Here is a 17,867-nt window from a genome sequence, read left to right as displayed (position 1 = left end):
TGAAAAGGCGGCCACATTCTGAGAGTCAAAGTCAATGGTGCTTCATCTTGGGTTGCCAAGGCAACACTGTCAATCAAATTGCGTAACACCGAAACAAGCCAAACAATACACACAACACAAACACATGCACACCCATGGACACACAAGACAAGGCAACGCAAGTTTATTTGTATAGAACAATAGACAATAGTTTAGTATGGATAAAAGACATTGATAGAAGTGTTTGTGTTGTGCTGAAGGTTTTTAGCTTAGATTTAAATATTTTAAGGGTTTGGGCCTGTTTGATATCTTCAGGGAGTTTGTTCCAGGAGCATGCGGCAGCGTGACTGAAAGCTGCTGCACCGTGTTTTGTTTTCACTCTTGGAATGATTAGCTGATTAGTCTCAGCTGACCTTAGGGACCTTGCGGGAATATAGGGTGGGAGGAGATCTGATATGTATTTTGGCCCAAGACCATTTTGTGATTTGTATGCAATTAGTACTTTGAGTACTTTGAATTCAATTCTCTGAGAGACTGGTAGCCAGTGTAGGGATCTCAGGATTGGTGTAATGTGTTCAAACTTCTTTGTTTTTGTTAGGATCCTAGCAGCGGCATTTTGGATGAGCTGCAGCTTATGAACAGCCCCTTTAGATAGGCCTGTTAGTAGACCATTACAGTAATCATGTCTACTCGAAACAAATCCATGGATGAGTTTTTCAAGGTCTTGTTTGGACATGAAGCCTCTCATTCTTGTTATGTTTTTCAGGTGATAGTAGGCTGATTTAGTTAGAGTTTATGTGGCTGTTGAAATTTAGATCGGAGTCTAGAATTACACCAAGATTTCTGACCAGTTTTTTAGTTTGAAGAGAGAGAGAATCAAGTTTTGCACTGACTTTCGATCTTTTGTCAGGTACACCGAATACAATTATTTCTGTTTTGTCCTGGTTTAATTGGAGTTAGTTTTGCGTCATCCAGGCGTTTATTTGTTCAATGCAATTACAGAGATTGTCAATGGGACTATAGTCGTCCGGTGAAAGGGCTATGTAGATTTGAGTGTCATCCGCATAGTTGTGGTAGGCAATTTTGTTCTTTTTTATGATGTGTCCCAATGGAAGCATGTAAAGATTGAGGGGGCCAAGGATGGATCCTTGGGGAACCCCGCATGTCATTTTAATTTGGTCGGACACAAAGTTGCCAATGGAGACATAATAGCTTCTGTCCTGTAGGTAGGATCTAAACCTGTTTAAGGCAGTGCCTGAAAGTCCTCCCCAGGTTTTTAGTCTATCTATTAGAATGTCAAAGTCAGCGCTAAGATCTAGTAGTACTAAAACTGAGATTTTTCCAGAGTCAGTGTTTACACAAATATCATTAAGGACCTTGATAAGAGCTGTTTCAGTGCTATGTAGTGAAATCAGCAAAAGCCTGATTGAAAAACATCTAAGAGATCATTCAGGGTCAAATAATTGCTAAGTTGTTCATGGGCAGCTATTTCAATTATTGTTCCTATACTGGAGAGGTTTGATATGGGTCTGTAGTTATTCAGTACAAATGGGTCTAAGCCTTTTTTAGTAAAGGCTTGATAACGGCAGTTTTCAGGGTTTCAGGGAAAACTCCTGATGAAAGGGAGGTGTCGATTATTTGTATTAGTTCACCTGCCATGCAGCTAAATATGCTTTTAAAAAAGCTTGTTGGCAGGACATCAAGGGCACAGATGGATGGTTTAAGACGTGACAAGATTTTGTCCAGAGTCTTGAAGTCGGTGGTGTTGTGACATGGTTGTTATGTCGACCCTATTTGGGGGTGTTAGTGGAGACATGTTTTGCATGCCTGACACAAAAAGCTATTGCCTTGTCTAATGGTTTCTATTTTATTGTTAGAAAAGGATGCAAGCTCATTGCATTTACTAGTCGAGTGAAATTCCTGAGCAATGGGTGTTGGGGGATTTCAGTCAGTTTTTAAAAGGATGCGGGTGTTATTGATATTATTGTTTATTATACAGACACACAGACACACACACACACACACACACACACACACACACCCTTTCAGTCGATTTACCCATTTTCTGTGGTGAATAATCTATAAAGTACATCTGAGCAAACAAAATGTGAGTTGGAGTGTTTAATTAAAGTGACACTTAAGGCATGCCCAAACACACACACACACACACACACACACACACACACACACACACACATGGGCTGAGGGCCAAGAGAGAAGCAAACTGGCTATGACAAGCAGGCCCATGTCTCCGAGTGGCCACTGACAGCCTATTGTCCACATGACAAATTGGATGTCATAATTAAAGGGAGAAAAATGAGCCGTCCAATGAGGCTGACTATTCTATCTGTCTCTGCAGCACCAACACACACCCCTAATGATAGAGAGAGAGAGAGAGAGAGAGAGAGAGAGACAGAGAGAGAGCGAGAGAGAGAGATAGAGAGAGAGAGAGAGAGAGAGAGAGAGAGAGAGAGAGAGAGAGAGAGAGAGAGAGAGATACAAAGATTCATAGAGAGGGAGAGAGTCAAAAAAAAAATCTTCGGTAGGATGTTGCACTTATGCAACAATGAAATAATGTATACCGCAGCCGTATTACCGCAGAGTATTTGATGAAAGTGGAAGTTAGATTAGCTTCTCCCGTAGGGGAGAGCCGGGGGCAAGGAGGCCAGCCGGCTGTATGAGCACTGAGGAGAGGGGTAGCAAGCCCCAGGGAGGTGGTGGTGGTGATGGGGGAAGTGGGGGTGGTGGAGGGTGGAGGAGGCGGGGGGGTTGAGAGAGAGAGAGTGGGAGGACGGGGTCAGCGTCTCACTGCTGCAGAAAAGGGGCATTTGTTTCTGAGTGGAATTACAAGTGGTGGAGCAAACAAACCCTCCAGTCGCCGAAAAGAAATCCCTCTGCTCTGTCTCCATTCTCTCTTTGAAAAAAAACGACCCCCATGGAATTACAGCCCACTCTGCTCCTCTCCCCTCCGCGGCCCGGGGGGTCAGGGGGTTGAGGATGCTATTTAAGTGATACCGTTTTTTTTTTTTTTTTTTTAAAGACCCAGGAAGAGGAAGAGACGAGAGTGAGTGAGCGAGTGAGTGAGTTGTTTATTCGCTGTAAAATTAGACTGAGACTGCACTGGGAAGGCTCTGACTGGCCAATCAAAATCACACCAGGAAATGGCATGAGATCGTTCAGCAGAGTCAAAGGCAGTTATTTTTGTCATTAAGCACAAGAGATGCCGGGTCCAAACACCTCCCATGCCAAATAGATAGACACAGAGAGAGAGACTTTTTTTTCTTACTTGTAAGGACTCTTTATTCCAGAGAGAGAGAGAGAGAGTGACAGTCGGGGGGGGGGGGGGGATGGGATGATGAGGTCATTACCCATACTATTGAAGCAAGAAAATAATAATTTCCGGTCCTCCTCCTCTGACAACCACAATCTTGGATGTTTTCCACTCACATGCTGTGCAGTTGTGCAAGCACATGTAAATATTTGGATGGTTCATGAACTCAAGAACAGAAGCGCCTCTGTATGATCGGCAGACAAGCAAAATGTCAAGTAAACAAGCTCCCGCCATTATACCACATCCAACTGCAGCACGTTGTCGGATAAACACAGAAACCAGTACTGATGTGAGGAGAGTGGACAAGTAAATTGCATCTCAACCCCCTTGTACTGTGCTCCATCATCTGACACAGCACAATGCTATTTATAAGAGGTTGCCTCTGTCTGGCTACAGACCCTATTGTTCAGTCATCACTTGTTTTGATAAAGGAGGCAATGAATGATCCACCACTCAGACCTCAGTGTCACTTATCAAACTCAAATATCTCTCTCTCTCCCTCCCTCTCTCTCTCTTTCTCTCTCTCTCATTCCCTCCCCCTCCCTCTCTCTCTCTTTCTATTTAATTCTCATTCCCCCGCCCCCCCTCTCTCTCTCTCTCTCTCTCTCTCTCTCTCTCTCTCTCTCTCTCTCTCTCTCTCTCTCTCTCTCTCTCTCTCTCTCTCTCTCTCTCTCTCTCTCTCTCTCTCTCTCTCTCTCGCTCTCTCTCTCTCTCTCGCTCTCTCTCTCTCTCTCACTCCCCCCTCTCTCTCTCTCATACACACAAACACACACACAGACACACACACACACACACACACACACACACACAGGCACACACAATACATACAGATTTCTATATAGTGTATCTCGTCAAAAATATAGAGTAGCTGAATAATAACTGCTTTGTTAAAACCATAAAGTGAAGGTGAGAGGGGGGGTTCTGTTGTTGGTATACTAACGGCTAATGACTGCCATGACCTTGTATCCTTATCAATGTATAGGATAAGTGTTGACTCATTTAAACGCACAACCCATTTTTCAACTCTCCTGTCCTGTGAAGCAAAAGAGATAGTCTAGACAGATGCTATCTAAAGGGCTTAATTAGCCCCTGTGATAAATTCTCATTTCCTGGGCTTCGGTGAACTTACCAACCCAGTTTAATCCACACGAAAGAGGATGAATAATTTGATATTGGTATTCACTTGGTTCTCCTTCAGTTATTTTTTCGGGAGAGAACTCTTTAAATGTCACACTGTCGGTTGATTACAATATAAGAGCCATCTGCCTCCCAGACCAGATCATGACAAGCAGAAAGACAGCCCCCATCAGGAATACAGCAAAGACACGTTGCGCCAGATGGAGATGGCCAGAGAGATTACGGTACTATTCTTTAGTACCACATAAAATGAATGCTGGACTGGAGGCGATTGTCGACACTGGCCTCATAAACAGAGCATTACAATGAGGAGAGTGTACTAAATGCATAAACAGTGAGTGGAGGTGGCACCGTGGGTGAAGACACTGTGAGTGTAGAGGGATGTTGAGACTTTTTGGGGGGTGGGGGTGGAAAGGGGTGGGCTGGGACGGTATGGCTGGAGCTGAGGAGGCGGTGGGACACCCAATTTCTATTCCGCACACAGACAACTTCCCAAGAGAGCAGCATAGCTCAGATTCTTGGGGAAATTTGCATCACAAATATGCCTCTCTTGGCTGAGAGAAAGCATGCAAAATAACCCCATGCAGGTTTTCACTGCTTTTCTCCCAACCCACCCCCCCCCCCCCCCCCCCCTCCATCCATCTCTCTCCGCTCTTCCTCAACTCCTGTGAATGTGTTGAGTCCTATAGAGTCCCTCGATGGCCACACTGGGCCAATGAGACACAGTCTAGGGTTCCCTTCATGCACTGGGTTTTACACTGGGGACTGTAGGTCAACAAATGTGTCCTCCTAGTGTGAAGTGCCATCTCAGCCAACAAGGATAAAGATTGGTAGCTGTGGGTTCTGTTGACACATGATATACATATATATAGATATAGATATGAATATAGATATAGATATATAGATATTGACATGCATAAATAAATAAAACATCAATCAGGAGAGGTGTGCTACTGACACCAATGCAGTAAAACTGGCACCAAAGATGGACAAAAGGCTATCAATGTGTGTGTGTGTGTGTGTGTGTGTGTGTGTGTGTGTGTGTGTGTGTGTGTGTGTGTGTGTGTGTGTGTGTGTGTGTGTGTGTGTGTGTGTGTGTGTTGTAATATGATTTGACTACAGTACATCAGCTAACATGTCCAGGATACTCAACAAATGCACTCAACAAATATGAACTGCTTTATAAAAGAACAACAAAGAGCTAATGTGCCTTATATTGGCCAGTCTTAAAATTGTAACAGTTGGATTAATCATCAAATAATCATAAATTAAACTAGAATGAGCGGTGGGGGGGAGAGAGAACGAGGTGAAATTGAACAATATGAACGAAGTTTATCCGGCTAAGAAAGAGAGAGAACATAAGAAAAGGGCAACAATAACTCTAATTTCCCAAGATAAATGCTCCCTGACATTATCACTGGTTGAATGGACATGACATTGGAATGAATTGTAGGCAGTGGGTTACAATAGAAGAACAAAAAAAAGACCGAGTTTAAACAGTGGTTTCATTTTAATAAAAAATGAAACGCTGACACAGTTTCCCCCACGCACGAACCAAGACGACAACAAACCCGATTCATAAACGTTTCACTCGCGGTCCAACATGCATAATGAACAAACGCGCGCGCGCTGTACGGTTGATCTGAGACGGGGTGAGAGAACAGCGCGGGACCCGGTGGGAGCGGGAGACATTTGCTTGCCTCAGCGGATCTCCGCTGATTACCTCCACTATACGCGCATTTGACCAAACAAGTGGCGGGACTATTTCAGCGACTATTGTCGCTTAAATTAGTTTAAGCTTACAGAGCGAACTAAGGCCATTGTTTATGAAATACCTAGTACAATTAAATCACTGTAGATGTTCATGGCGAGGAAAGGGGGAACCAACAATATGGGGTATGGGGTGCAATTACCAAAACCTATTCAAATGTTCAACTACACGTACTCTGCTCAAACAAATAGCCCACATGATGACCGTTACATTAATTGGATGAAAAACGGTGATGCGGTCAAGTTCATTCGCAGGCTTATAGATAAGAACGTGTTACCCAAATGTACAGCACTGCTACAGTGAGCATTAGGCAAGACAATAGCCTATGATGATGATATCAACTTTCACACTCTTATAACGACCTATTAATTAATAATTCACACACTTTAATTATCTTTGACATTAATTATCTGATTAAAATGTGGGTTAAAATCATGAGCTCATTAAGGGCTCACACACAAAAAAAAGCTCTTGGCAGAAAAAAGGAGCAAAAGTCGTTTAATCTACGCAGTCCATCAAATACCTAAGCAACCGCTCTAATCGATTCAACGAAAATAACAATTCAGTAGGACTGCTCAAAGCCCAACAATATATGTATATATAAACTCGTCTTAACAATCGTATCATAACGACTATTTATGGGGCGATCAGATTCCATGGTTGAGGTGAAGGAAATCATTACAATCATAATTGACAATAATATTTAATGAATTGTGCGTGAGAAGATTTGCTCCGTTTTCCAAAATGACTAATGTGTTTATGAAGTTCAGAATGCGTTTACGGAGACGCAGTATAGGTTAAGCCAATCGGCTGCATTACACAACAACTTGAAGCGTGTCAATTCACAGTCCCTTGATTCAACTATATCCAAATCATAAGAGTGTGTGTTCAATCTGCCCAAACACCTTGCGCACGAGCGTGCCGCCTGTCACTCACCTGATTGTGTCGCGCTGGACCTAATCACAACGAAAGAGATGAGGAGGCATCGAAGGCAAGAGGGGAACTTCATTTTTGTAGGGTTGGTGATAATAACTCCTTTATCTCACATGTCCAATAAAGTATCCCGTTTTCAAAGAAAATGAAATGAAACGTTTCAGATCTGGACAGTTTCAGAAACTGGGTCCCCAGCGCGTCGCCGACCCTCCGCGGAGACGCCAAAGTGGTTGTGTGTGCAGAACTTTACGCAATTGGATAAGTTGTTTTGTTTTACGGTAACCAAAGCGTTGACCGGTTTTCACCGCTGATACCCCGTGCCATTACTCTTCACACTACGATCCAGCCGATAGCTCTGGGTCTGGACACGCCCCCTCGGTGCGACTAACACCTCCTACAGCCAACATGATTGGTCGCCGAAAAGACTCTGAGCCTAAAACGTACGCCCATTTCACTTATCACCCTCCCTCATTGGCTCATTAGGATTGATCGATTTCCAATTGACGATGCTTTGTAATACACCTGCCTCAGACCGTAAGACCTACCAATTTTGATTTACTTATACTTTTGTAAATGTAGGCTATAGCCTAAATTGTAACCACAACATCTCACCGGCTTATATAGTTAGAATAAATGTTCAGTTGTCTTGTGATGTTGTTTGATGGGCAACTCTACAACTTAGTGCCCCCATGGACTGTAGCCTAATAATGTCCTTTAAACATGGATTTAGTGCATAGTAGAAAAACGGGAAAGTTGTGTGTAGGCAACTAAACTTGAGAGCATACCATTATCATGTTGTGGAATTGACGATAGTGGAAATTAAGAGTTGCAAACTTAAATTCCATGCACTCCACCGCACCAAGTCTCCTATTAACGCAATACACCTACACCGCTACTTGAAATATCCACAAAGATGCAGTTGTGAATCATCTAAACTTAAGAATCATTTTTTTCTCAACCTTATATTTAGATTACAACACAAATCACTGTAAGCGAATTGATAGGCCTACATTGGATGATGTATGCTATTGTCTTTGCCTTTGGGCAGGATCCCACCGTGTCTGTCAAATAATGATGTCTAAAATAATAGTTGCTGCAAGCGGCTGGTCCTGTAGGCCTACCTTGTGTTAATAACCACAAGAGGGCCCAGTCTTTATAGCCTATAGGTAGGCCTAAACTATAGCAACCACAGGCTCACAATGAATTGAATAGATGCCGTGTTTCCAGTTAATCTCATCAAGCAGATTTAGCACATTAATCCGTTGTGTTTCTCATGCATCTTTATGTAGCACTGAAAGAAATAAAGCATAACGCAATAGGCTGTTATAGTTTTATTATCAATTTAGATATAAAGCCTATTACAACCTTTCGAATTAGTTTATAAAAAAGTATGCCAAGTGAAATGTGTAGACAGACACAATTCAATTTACTATATTCGTTTTTAGAAACGTCTGCCTAGGCACAAACAACTGACAACTCTTGTTGATTTTCTATTCTCTGCTGCTATCTAGCGGAATTTAAAGATAACTACATAAGCGTACACGTTTACGTGTATTTCTGAGATTTTCTGGTATATAAAAAGCGTTATCAGAACAATTGAATTGTCTAATAGGCCTACTACATACGTGAACAAGACCTCAATTGCAATAATTAACATCCACCTCGACTGAACTTCTCAGTCTCTCCATCTCACCGTGTCACAATCTCAACGACTTTCTTCTCGCCCATGCACTATTGTCTGTGAACAGTGGTGGCTGACAGCTTCATGACTTCTGGAGCATAATTATTGCACCACTGAATAGGAATAGGCCTATGTTCATCTGCATCAAACCAAAACCATATTCGGAAGGGAGTGATGATAGGGATGATGAATTGCCTCTGTTGTGTAATGCTTATCAGTTCCATGTTCCATGTTGAAGAAACAAACTTGAATAATCGGACAATTGGTTTTAATGTTTCAATTTATTTATAGAATTGATTTCACTCTCAAAATAATTGGAAAATTACGTTTTTGTAACATTAGATCATTTTATAATTTGACCAGTGTCTTCTGACAATTGAAAATGTAAATATTGGCACGGTTAATTAAAATTAATCTAATTTTAATGACGATGTAATGGACTCATGGTATGTTCATTTGGTTCTCGTTTGGGAACTCGTAGCTGCCAGTTGGTAAAGTCATCACTTCCAAATGAATGCATGGGAGTGCTTTTGAAATGGGAAGAACTCTTCAATGAGATTTCGTTTGCAATTCACAATGAACGTTAACAAACTACACACATTATACATACACGTCTGATTGTTAACAATGAAATTGTTTAAAAGTGTACAGACATAGAAAGATGAATATCCTACTGTTTTTTTTTTTATTATTCTAAATTGTCCACATTTCCTGTCGAAATAATTTCTGACAAGGAGGTAATACAGTGGATAACTCGTAAACCCTGGCATCACCATGGTGGAACTCCTACTCGGACGGTCGTTCTATTGCTTATCTCCCACTCGGGAACTCGTATCTCCGAGTTTCCTACAGTTACCGTACGCATCATCAACTTCGTAGGGGGAGACGTCGCAAGTCACAGGCGTCTTGCTTATTGGTCAATATGTCTGTCAGCCCTCTGCACTGGCGACCGCCCCTCCTGGTGCCCCCACGGTTGAAAAACGTCTGTCTTAAGTGCCCTTTTGAGTGTCAAAAATGCCCTTTTGAGTGGCGAAAATGAGAGGACGTGCTCTATTGGTGCCCCTCCAATGGTCTAAACTTGACCATGTGCCCCCACAGTTGAAAAACGTCACACTAAAGTGCCCTTTTGAGTGGTGAAATTAGAGGACGTGCCCTATTGGCTGCCCTTCCAATGGTCTAAACTTGACCATGTGCACTGATGGGGTCCCATGTTGTGCAGTAGGTGCCCTTTTTTTCTTTTCGCCCCTGCCCTTCAAACAGCCTGAGTCCGCCACTGGCCCTCTGGCTTTACCCGCTGGTCGTTCCCACAAAAAGGCAGCTTCTAGAAAAGTCAGATGGAGTCCGATGAAGAGCCGGGTTTTTATAGTAGCCTATAGGCTCTACGCAGAAAACAACTGTTCTCATTTGCATCATGGGTGCAAGCGTTTGACCATGGGGGTGAGGCTGTGTGGAGGGAAGGATAACATGGAGCTGAATTAGAGCCCAGCGTCGGAATAGGCCTATACCTGCATGGGCAGGCATGTTCTATCAGAGGTGGTCTGTTGGTGAAATATGAGCCTACTGGAGGCCAAATTCAGAAACTTTGCATTTCAAGGCCCATACCCTGTTGTCCAAACTATGCACAATCAGATAGGCCTACATGGACTATCAATCATCATCATCATCATCATCCTCATCAAATTATATTGGGATATTTTCCACAATCAAGTCAAATAGTTTGCATGTGTGCAGTAGGCTATAGGCTAGTCCTACCGCTGCAGTGACCTATTGTGTGGAGAGTTGCATGGGGTTCCCCAAATAATTAGAAAAAAAGGTTAGGCTATGCATTGGCATTTGCGTGGCGTGAGGCTGCAAGGAGGGTAACCTCGATGAGACGAGGCTGTCCTAGTTCAGTGAGTTTGAAGTGAGTGACACGTTAACCCAATCAAATACCTTGGTTGGGAGCCACACCATAAAAACATAATTCTGGCTTTCTTTCATTTTCTTCAATATTGCAAGCTAGCATATACTACTCTCTGCTAAATATTCCTACCTGGTCTTAAAAGACGTCGCACAGAACAACAAGCAACAATTTACGGGCATGTGAGGGTGGGCTGAATAACAAGCGAACACATCCTCCCATCGCTCCCTCTAGTCCAATCCAAGCCAGAATGCTACTCTAAAATTCTCCAGACCTCCAAAAGAGGCGTGAGAACAACGTGATTTGGAGACTAGGAGGGCGAAACACCAAAACATATGCTAACGCAGGTCCATTGTCTATTCAGTAGCTTACAATTGTGTCTGAAGACATTTCAGCCTGATCCATCTAAGAAAATGCCTAAGCTTGGTGAGATGGTGTCTAGGGTGTGGGATAACTGGGCAGGGGGCACCCCTGTGGAGGGGTCAGGTATCGGTTGGCAGTGGTGGCTGGACGCTCGCTGGATTCTGCTCCTGGATCTCCCCATGGGGGTATGGCGTTCGCCAGCCCTGTTGGTAGTGAATGCTATTCTAATTGTTGTTATGGCTTTTTGTGATTAAGCAATTATGAAGTGAATATAAGTTGCTTGGTGTATGTGTGTTAACTAAGCATTAGGGCAAATATAGGCTACAAAAGATGTCAAGGCACACTTTCAAAAGGCTTTTGTTAACATTGTTTCAACTCCCAGAATTGAACAGCACTTCTTATAACAGGAGTAGACTAGTAGCCTATGTAGGGTAGTCGACTAGGCCTACTTTGAGAAAAAATATGTTTTGAGGCAAATGGCAGGCAAAATGTTTTCATCACAAATGTATTTTCCTGGCAATTAATAACAATAATAATAATAATAATAATACTATCTTATCTTATCTAGCGTCTTTCAAGGAAGCCAAGGACGCTTTACAAATGTACAGAAAGACAGTCAGACAGACAAAAACAGAAAACACAGAGACAACGCCAAATAGCTAAACTAGGGGCCAAAGGCCTTGGTGAACAGGTGGGTTTTGAGGGCTGATTTGAAGGTGTCCAGGGTAGGGGCGTTGCGGATCACTGTGGGGAGAGAGTTCCAGAGGGTGGGGTTGCCACACTGAAGGTTTTGTCCCCAAAGGTTCGCAGGTTAGTGTGAATACCTTGACCTTTTAGGATTTCCCCCCAACCTTTTTCCTTGGGAAGGCCAGGAATAGACAACTAGCCTACTGCACACAACTATCTGATTTGATTGTGGGAAATATTTCAATAGGCTACTATGATTTAATGATGATTATTGATGAATGATGGCTCATCTGATTGCAAATGAACCCTTAGATGCTGCTTTTAGTGTGAGTGACCAGTGGGTAAAGGGGTAAGACAGCCAGACTGACCAATAAGAAAGAAGCGTGTGGTTGGAATGTCTCTCCCTATGCGATTGAGTCAATCCCCATGTCATTAAAATGAGATGTCACTCGAGTTTTCCTAACCATGCCAATATTAAAAATGTCAGATGACACTGGCTCAATTAGAATATCTGACCAAAAACCATAATAGTAACTATTAGTGTAATGAAGGCCCACAATTTAGAGCCAGTTTAGTTTCCCCGAATCAGCCCTATTTTGCCCCTGTTATTTACTTTATTATTTTCTATACTATTCCTGTACGTTTCATGAAGGTGTATGTATTGTTATTGTAATGTTTATGTATATGTTTAATGACGTGGTATATCCGGGGTGTGTCCGTGACCCGGATGCTAGGTTCGGTGGTGTATATATAGGGACGGAAGTGCTCTGTGCGTCAGTGTGACGAGAATCCGATTGATGAGAGTAACGAGAGAGAGTAACGAGAGAGAAGTCACGAGAAGTCGACCTAAGATGGCGGAGTCAGGAAAACGCACACCGTGCTGAAGCTGAAGACGCCAAGTGATTATTGAGTTCACAACTGTGATAGCCCGTTTAGCTGTGTCCCCGTTAGCCAGCCTTGCCAGCAGCCGGCTGCGAACGTTGGACCAAGCGAGACGCCAAACTGGACAGAGCCGTCGCCTCCACGCGTGGATTGCGACCGACCGCTGACTCCACCGGAGCTCCACCGTGGACCCCGGACCTGAGCCCTTTACACCTCGTTGTGGACTTCGAAGAAGGCCCTTTCCCTTCGAGTTGCTACGTCACCCCCCCCCTTCGTCTGCTGCCTTACTCAAAGCACATGTGAGCTCCAACCAGGCCTCAACGAGCTCATTCTCAGTCCGGGACTTTAAGCCTTTTCCAGGCCAGGTACTGTGAGTGAGTGAGTGAGTGTGTGTGTGGCCGGCGGGGAGGGAGTATATTTGGGAGGTATATATATATATAATTTGTATAATAAATGTGTTTGTTCATATTGGATACCGTTGCTGTGTGTTTCGTTGTCTGGTAGCTAATGCTAATGCTAATGCTAATGCTAATGCTAATGCTAACGATAGTACTGCTAGTCTAAAGGGTTGCTGGCGCCCCCTGCCTGTATCCTCCTGCACTGCCTATTTAGCTCATAGTTAGTTAGATAACCAGCCCTTCCTAAATTCTACAGTCCTTTTAGCTACTCCCTGGTTACAATTGGTCCTTCGAGCCGGATAGGTTGTGTAGTGATAGCATGGCTGAGCGCAGCCAACCAGACAAGACAGTTACCCCCCCTTCTCCGCCCCCTGAGCCAGAGCCAAGACCACAGAGAGTCCCGCGGTTGCCTCCGAGGTTACAGGAGTATGAGCTTGAGCTCGAAAGCTCACTGAGTGGTAGCGAGGAGCGCACTCCACGGGATACAGTGGTCGGAGAGGCCGAGGTGTCCGCCGGCGCGCGGGTGGCTAGCACCGAGACAGCCATCAAAGAGCACCAGCATGAGGATGAGATGGCAGAACAGCAGGGTTTTGCCGTAGAAACGGAAGAGCAGGAAGGAGAGGCCCGGTCCGACAGCGCCCGCGGGCGGAAGAGGGAGGGCCTCAGCCTTAACGATCTGCCTCCCAGTACGGCGCGCTCGAGACCTAGCTCCTGCCGTTCAGTGGCTTCCTCCCGGTCCAGGGTTTCCGTGGGCAGTTCTGCCTCTGGGGCGGATAGCCTGCACTCCAGAGGGAGTAGTGCCGCGCTGTCAGAATGTATGCGCCAACAGGCCGAGATGGCGTTAGAGCGGGAACGCCTCCAGTTCGAGCGTGAACGCCTCCAGATGGAGGGGGCGGAACGCGCGGCGGAGAGGCAGCGCCAGGAGGCGATAGAACGTGAACGCCTCCAGATGGAGCGCGACCGCCTCCAGCTGGAGGGGGCGGAACGCGCGGCGGAGAGGCAGCGCCAGGAGGCGCTGGAACGCGACCGCCTCCAGATGGAGGGGGCGGAACGCGCGGCGGAGAGGCAGCGCCAGGAGGCGCTGGAACGTGAACGCCTCCAGATGGAGGGGGCGGAACGCGCGGCGGAGAGGCAGATGGAGAGAGAGCAACTGCACGCGGAGAAGATGGAGGAAATGATGCAGATCATGCGCGACGTGTGCATCAGCAGAGCTCCGTCGGCCCGTAGCTCCAGAGCATCATCCGCACGGCCCTCTCGAGTGCCATCTCCTGAACCCCCCGCCGATGGCTCCATGACCCCCGCCATGACTGTCCAACTACAGGCCCAGCTGACCACCTCGAAGGAAGAGGACCAGGGACCCGACCGCTACGCGGCCCAGAGGGAGCCAGCGTCGCTGCCCGGGAGGGGAGCCATTCCCCAAGAGCGTAGCACACCCCTAGGTCCTCCAGTGAACCAGAAGGCATGCAGGCCGGACACCCAGACCGTCACTCCAGCCCCGATCATCCACTACAGGATGTTTCCCCAGGTGGAGGGACCCAAGTTCCCCTTCTTCAAGGACGAGGACAGGAGCCAGTATGTGGAACTACGCATCTGCCTAGACACGCTCTTGGACGACTCCTGCTCAGAGTCCTACAAATATGCGATTCTCCTTCAGCATGTGAGGAACCCCAGAGCCCACAACATGGTTCTGGCCCATGCCTCCGCACCGACACCTTACACCAGAGCGCTCGCCGACTTGGATGCCCGCTACGGTCGTCCCTGGAACCACGCCCTTGCTGAACTGCAAGCCCTCGAACAGCAGGCCCCCATCAAGGATGACCGGGCGCTGGATGACTTCGCGCTCCGCGTGCACACCTTGGTTGGAATGCTGAAGACGCAGGGCCCAGCTGGTGCCAGCGAGATCAACAGCACCTCCAACGTAGAGCGGCTGCTCCGCAAGATCCCACGCTTCCGGCAGGAGAGGTTCCGGCGACAGCAGCGCGTTCGTAACCCCGGGAAGTTGGGTCTGAGCATGGCTGCCTTCGCGGAGTTCCTACTGGAGGAAGTGCATGACACCAACGTAGACGCCATGGGTTACGCTGAGCCGAAGAAGGAGAGGGAGAAGGGAGTCCGCTGGGACGGGCCGAGCTCGAACAGAGGACGCCCAGTAGGAGTGCTGCACACGGAGGAGGAGCCTCGGAGAGAGAGGAAAGCCCGACCTGAGGGAAAGGATTCCTCTCAACCCCCTCAAAAGGGACGGAGAGGTCCACCGCCATGTCCGTACTGCACCAGCGAGCACTGGTTCAATGAGTGCAGTGACTTCAACAACCTGAGTACCGAGGCCAAGCAGAGGTGGCTCGAGGAGAACAAGAGGTGCTGGAACTGTGGGCGCGACCATCTGGCTAAGAACTGCACCTTGAGGAGAAAGTGCAACCGCTGTGAGGAGGTCCACCTCAACATCCTACACGAGGTCTCCCTCGCCAGGTCCACGGAGGGCACCAGAGGCCCTAGGTCCGGTGGCGCACCGGAGGGGGAAACACCTGTCTACTATCTGGACCCAGCCCGGAGCAGCGGCTCCAAGGTCCTACTGAAGGTGGTGAAGGTCCGACTTCACCACAACAACGCTGTGTACGACACGTACGCCGTGCTAGACGACGGGTCGGAACGGACCATCCTTCTCCAGGAGGCAGTGCACCAGTTGGGGCTCCAAGGGACTGAGGAGAAGCTGACTCTGCGCACGATACGTCGCGACCTTAAAGAGGTCACCGGGGCGAGAATCAACTTCTCTATCTCCCCGGCGGGGCGGCCGTCGGACAGATATCGGCTTCGGAATGTCTTCACCGCAGACCAGCTAGCGCTCTCCCGCTACGACTACCCCCTGGAGAGATTACGCGCAAGATATTCCCACCTACGGCGAGTAGACCTACATCCTTCTCATCGGCTCGGACAACGCTGCACTGATCGTGTCGCTCCGTCCTCCGCTGCGAGGACCACGAGGCTGCCCGATGGCTGTTAAGACTGCGCTTGGGTGGGCCCTCCAAGGCGCTACCGAGTGGAGAGATAGAAACGGGAGAGCTACGTCATCCCTCCATGTCCGAACCGAAGAAGTGCAGACCATCAACTGCCTTCACACCAGGGTGGACTCCATGAATGCGGCGCTACGGGATAACGTCCAGAAACCCGAGGGAGAGGGGAACAGCTTTGATTCCCTGCAGAAGGAATTCCAGGAGGTCCTCTATGAGCTGGTCGGAGAGAAGAGCCTGGATAAGTTCAGGGTTGAATATGAGAAGCTGACTAGTGCCCTGTTGAAGTCCCACGTGAGTGAGAAGCGGCTGATGACAAAATGCAGAGAGCTGAATGCGGAGACAGTGACCAACTCAGTGAAGGTTGCCACTGCACTAAAGCTATCCCAGGAAGACCAGACTACTATCACGTCTCTGGAGAAGGAAGTGAAGCAGCTGCACACGGAGCTGGACGCCAAGCAGTCGGACATCAAAGTGCTGAACCAGCCGGGCCAGCGAAGCAGAGAGGAGCAGCAGAGGCTGGAGCAGCAGCTGCGGGAGCAGAAGATCAACCATGAGAGAACCACAAAGGAGCTGGAGCAGCTGCAAGTCAGAAACACCAAACTCCAGCAGGAGAACGAGCACAACGCCTTGAGTATGGAGCAACAGTCCCTGGACAATCAGCAAAGGGCATCTGACCTCAGGATTAAAGAGGAGGAGGTGAATCAGATGCGTCAGGAGATTGCCAAGCAAACGAAGTTGAGAGAGGCCACCCAGAGGAAGTTCCGACCTATGGAGGATCAGAAGTTGGATGTGGAGCAGCAAAGGGACATGCTGAAAACCCAGATAGCTGGGCTGGAGAGAGAATTGGAGTCTTCCAGAAAGCAGATGGAGATTGACAAAAAAGTCAGGCAGAAGTGGACGAGGGAGAGAGACAACTTGTCCGAAGGTGCCGTGGTACTGGTGATCGACCAGTCCCTTCCACGCGCCGCCTGGCAGACAGGCAGAGTGACCAAGGTCCTGCCGGGTCCGGATGGAAGGGTGCGGACGGCCATCGTGGACGTTGGTGGTCGCACTTACACCCGACCTGTGGCACGCCTGATTGAGCTCCCTCAAATTACGAAGGACACTATCACCTCATACCTCACGCTGCTAGAGCAGCCTAGCCAGTGTGCCTTCCCTAGTTAAATGAAACCGAGGGTTTCATGGGGCGGCTGTAATGAAGGCCCACAATTTAGAGCCAGTTTAGTTTCCCCGAATCAGCCCTATTTTGCCCCTGTTATTTACTTTATTATTTTCTATACTATTCCTGTACGTTTCATGAAGGTGTATGTATTGTTATTGTAATGTTTATGTATATGTTTAATGACGTGGTATATCCGGGGTGTGTCCGTGACCCGGATGCTAGGTTCGGTGGTGTATATATAGGGACGGAAGTGCTCTGTGCGTCAGTGTGACGAGAATCCGATTGATGAGAGTAACGAGAGAGAGTAACGAGAGAGAAGTCACGAGAAGTCGACCTAAGATGGCGGAGTCAGGAAAACGCACACCGTGCTGAAGCTGAAGACGCCAAGTGATTATTGAGTTCACAACTGTGATAGCCCGTTTAGCTGTGTCCCCGTTAGCCAGCCTTGCCAGCAGCCGGCTGCGAACGTTGGACCAAGCGAGACGCCAAACTGGACAGAGCCGTCGCCTCCACGCGTGGATTGCGACCGACCGCTGACTCCACCGGAGCTCCACCGTGGACCCCGGACCTGAGCCCTTTACACCTCGTTGTGGACTTCGAAGAAGGCCCTTTCCCTTCGAGTTGCTACGTCACCCCCC

General features: G+C 47.2%; 1 pseudogene across 1 annotated transcript in view; it reads right to left on the bottom strand.

Annotated features, from left to right (window-relative positions):
• Positions 1–7,227, bottom strand: part of LOC308158232 (receptor tyrosine-protein kinase erbB-4-like) — a 176,768-nt pseudogene extending 169,541 nt beyond the window's left edge. The window contains exon 1 of the transcript in view: positions 7,155–7,227. The product of the transcript in view is annotated as a receptor tyrosine-protein kinase erbB-4-like (transcript). The remainder of the gene's footprint in view (positions 1–7,154) is intronic.
• Positions 7,228–17,867: the final 10,640 nt, after the last annotated feature.

The sequence above is a fragment of the Nansenia antarctica genome (assembly GCF_963989245.1).
Source record: "Nansenia antarctica genome assembly, chromosome: 5".
Taxonomy (NCBI): Eukaryota; Metazoa; Chordata; class Actinopteri; order Argentiniformes; family Microstomatidae; genus Nansenia; species Nansenia antarctica.
The sequence above is the reverse complement of the archived record's forward strand: the minus strand, read 5'-3'. Positions and strand labels throughout refer to the sequence as shown.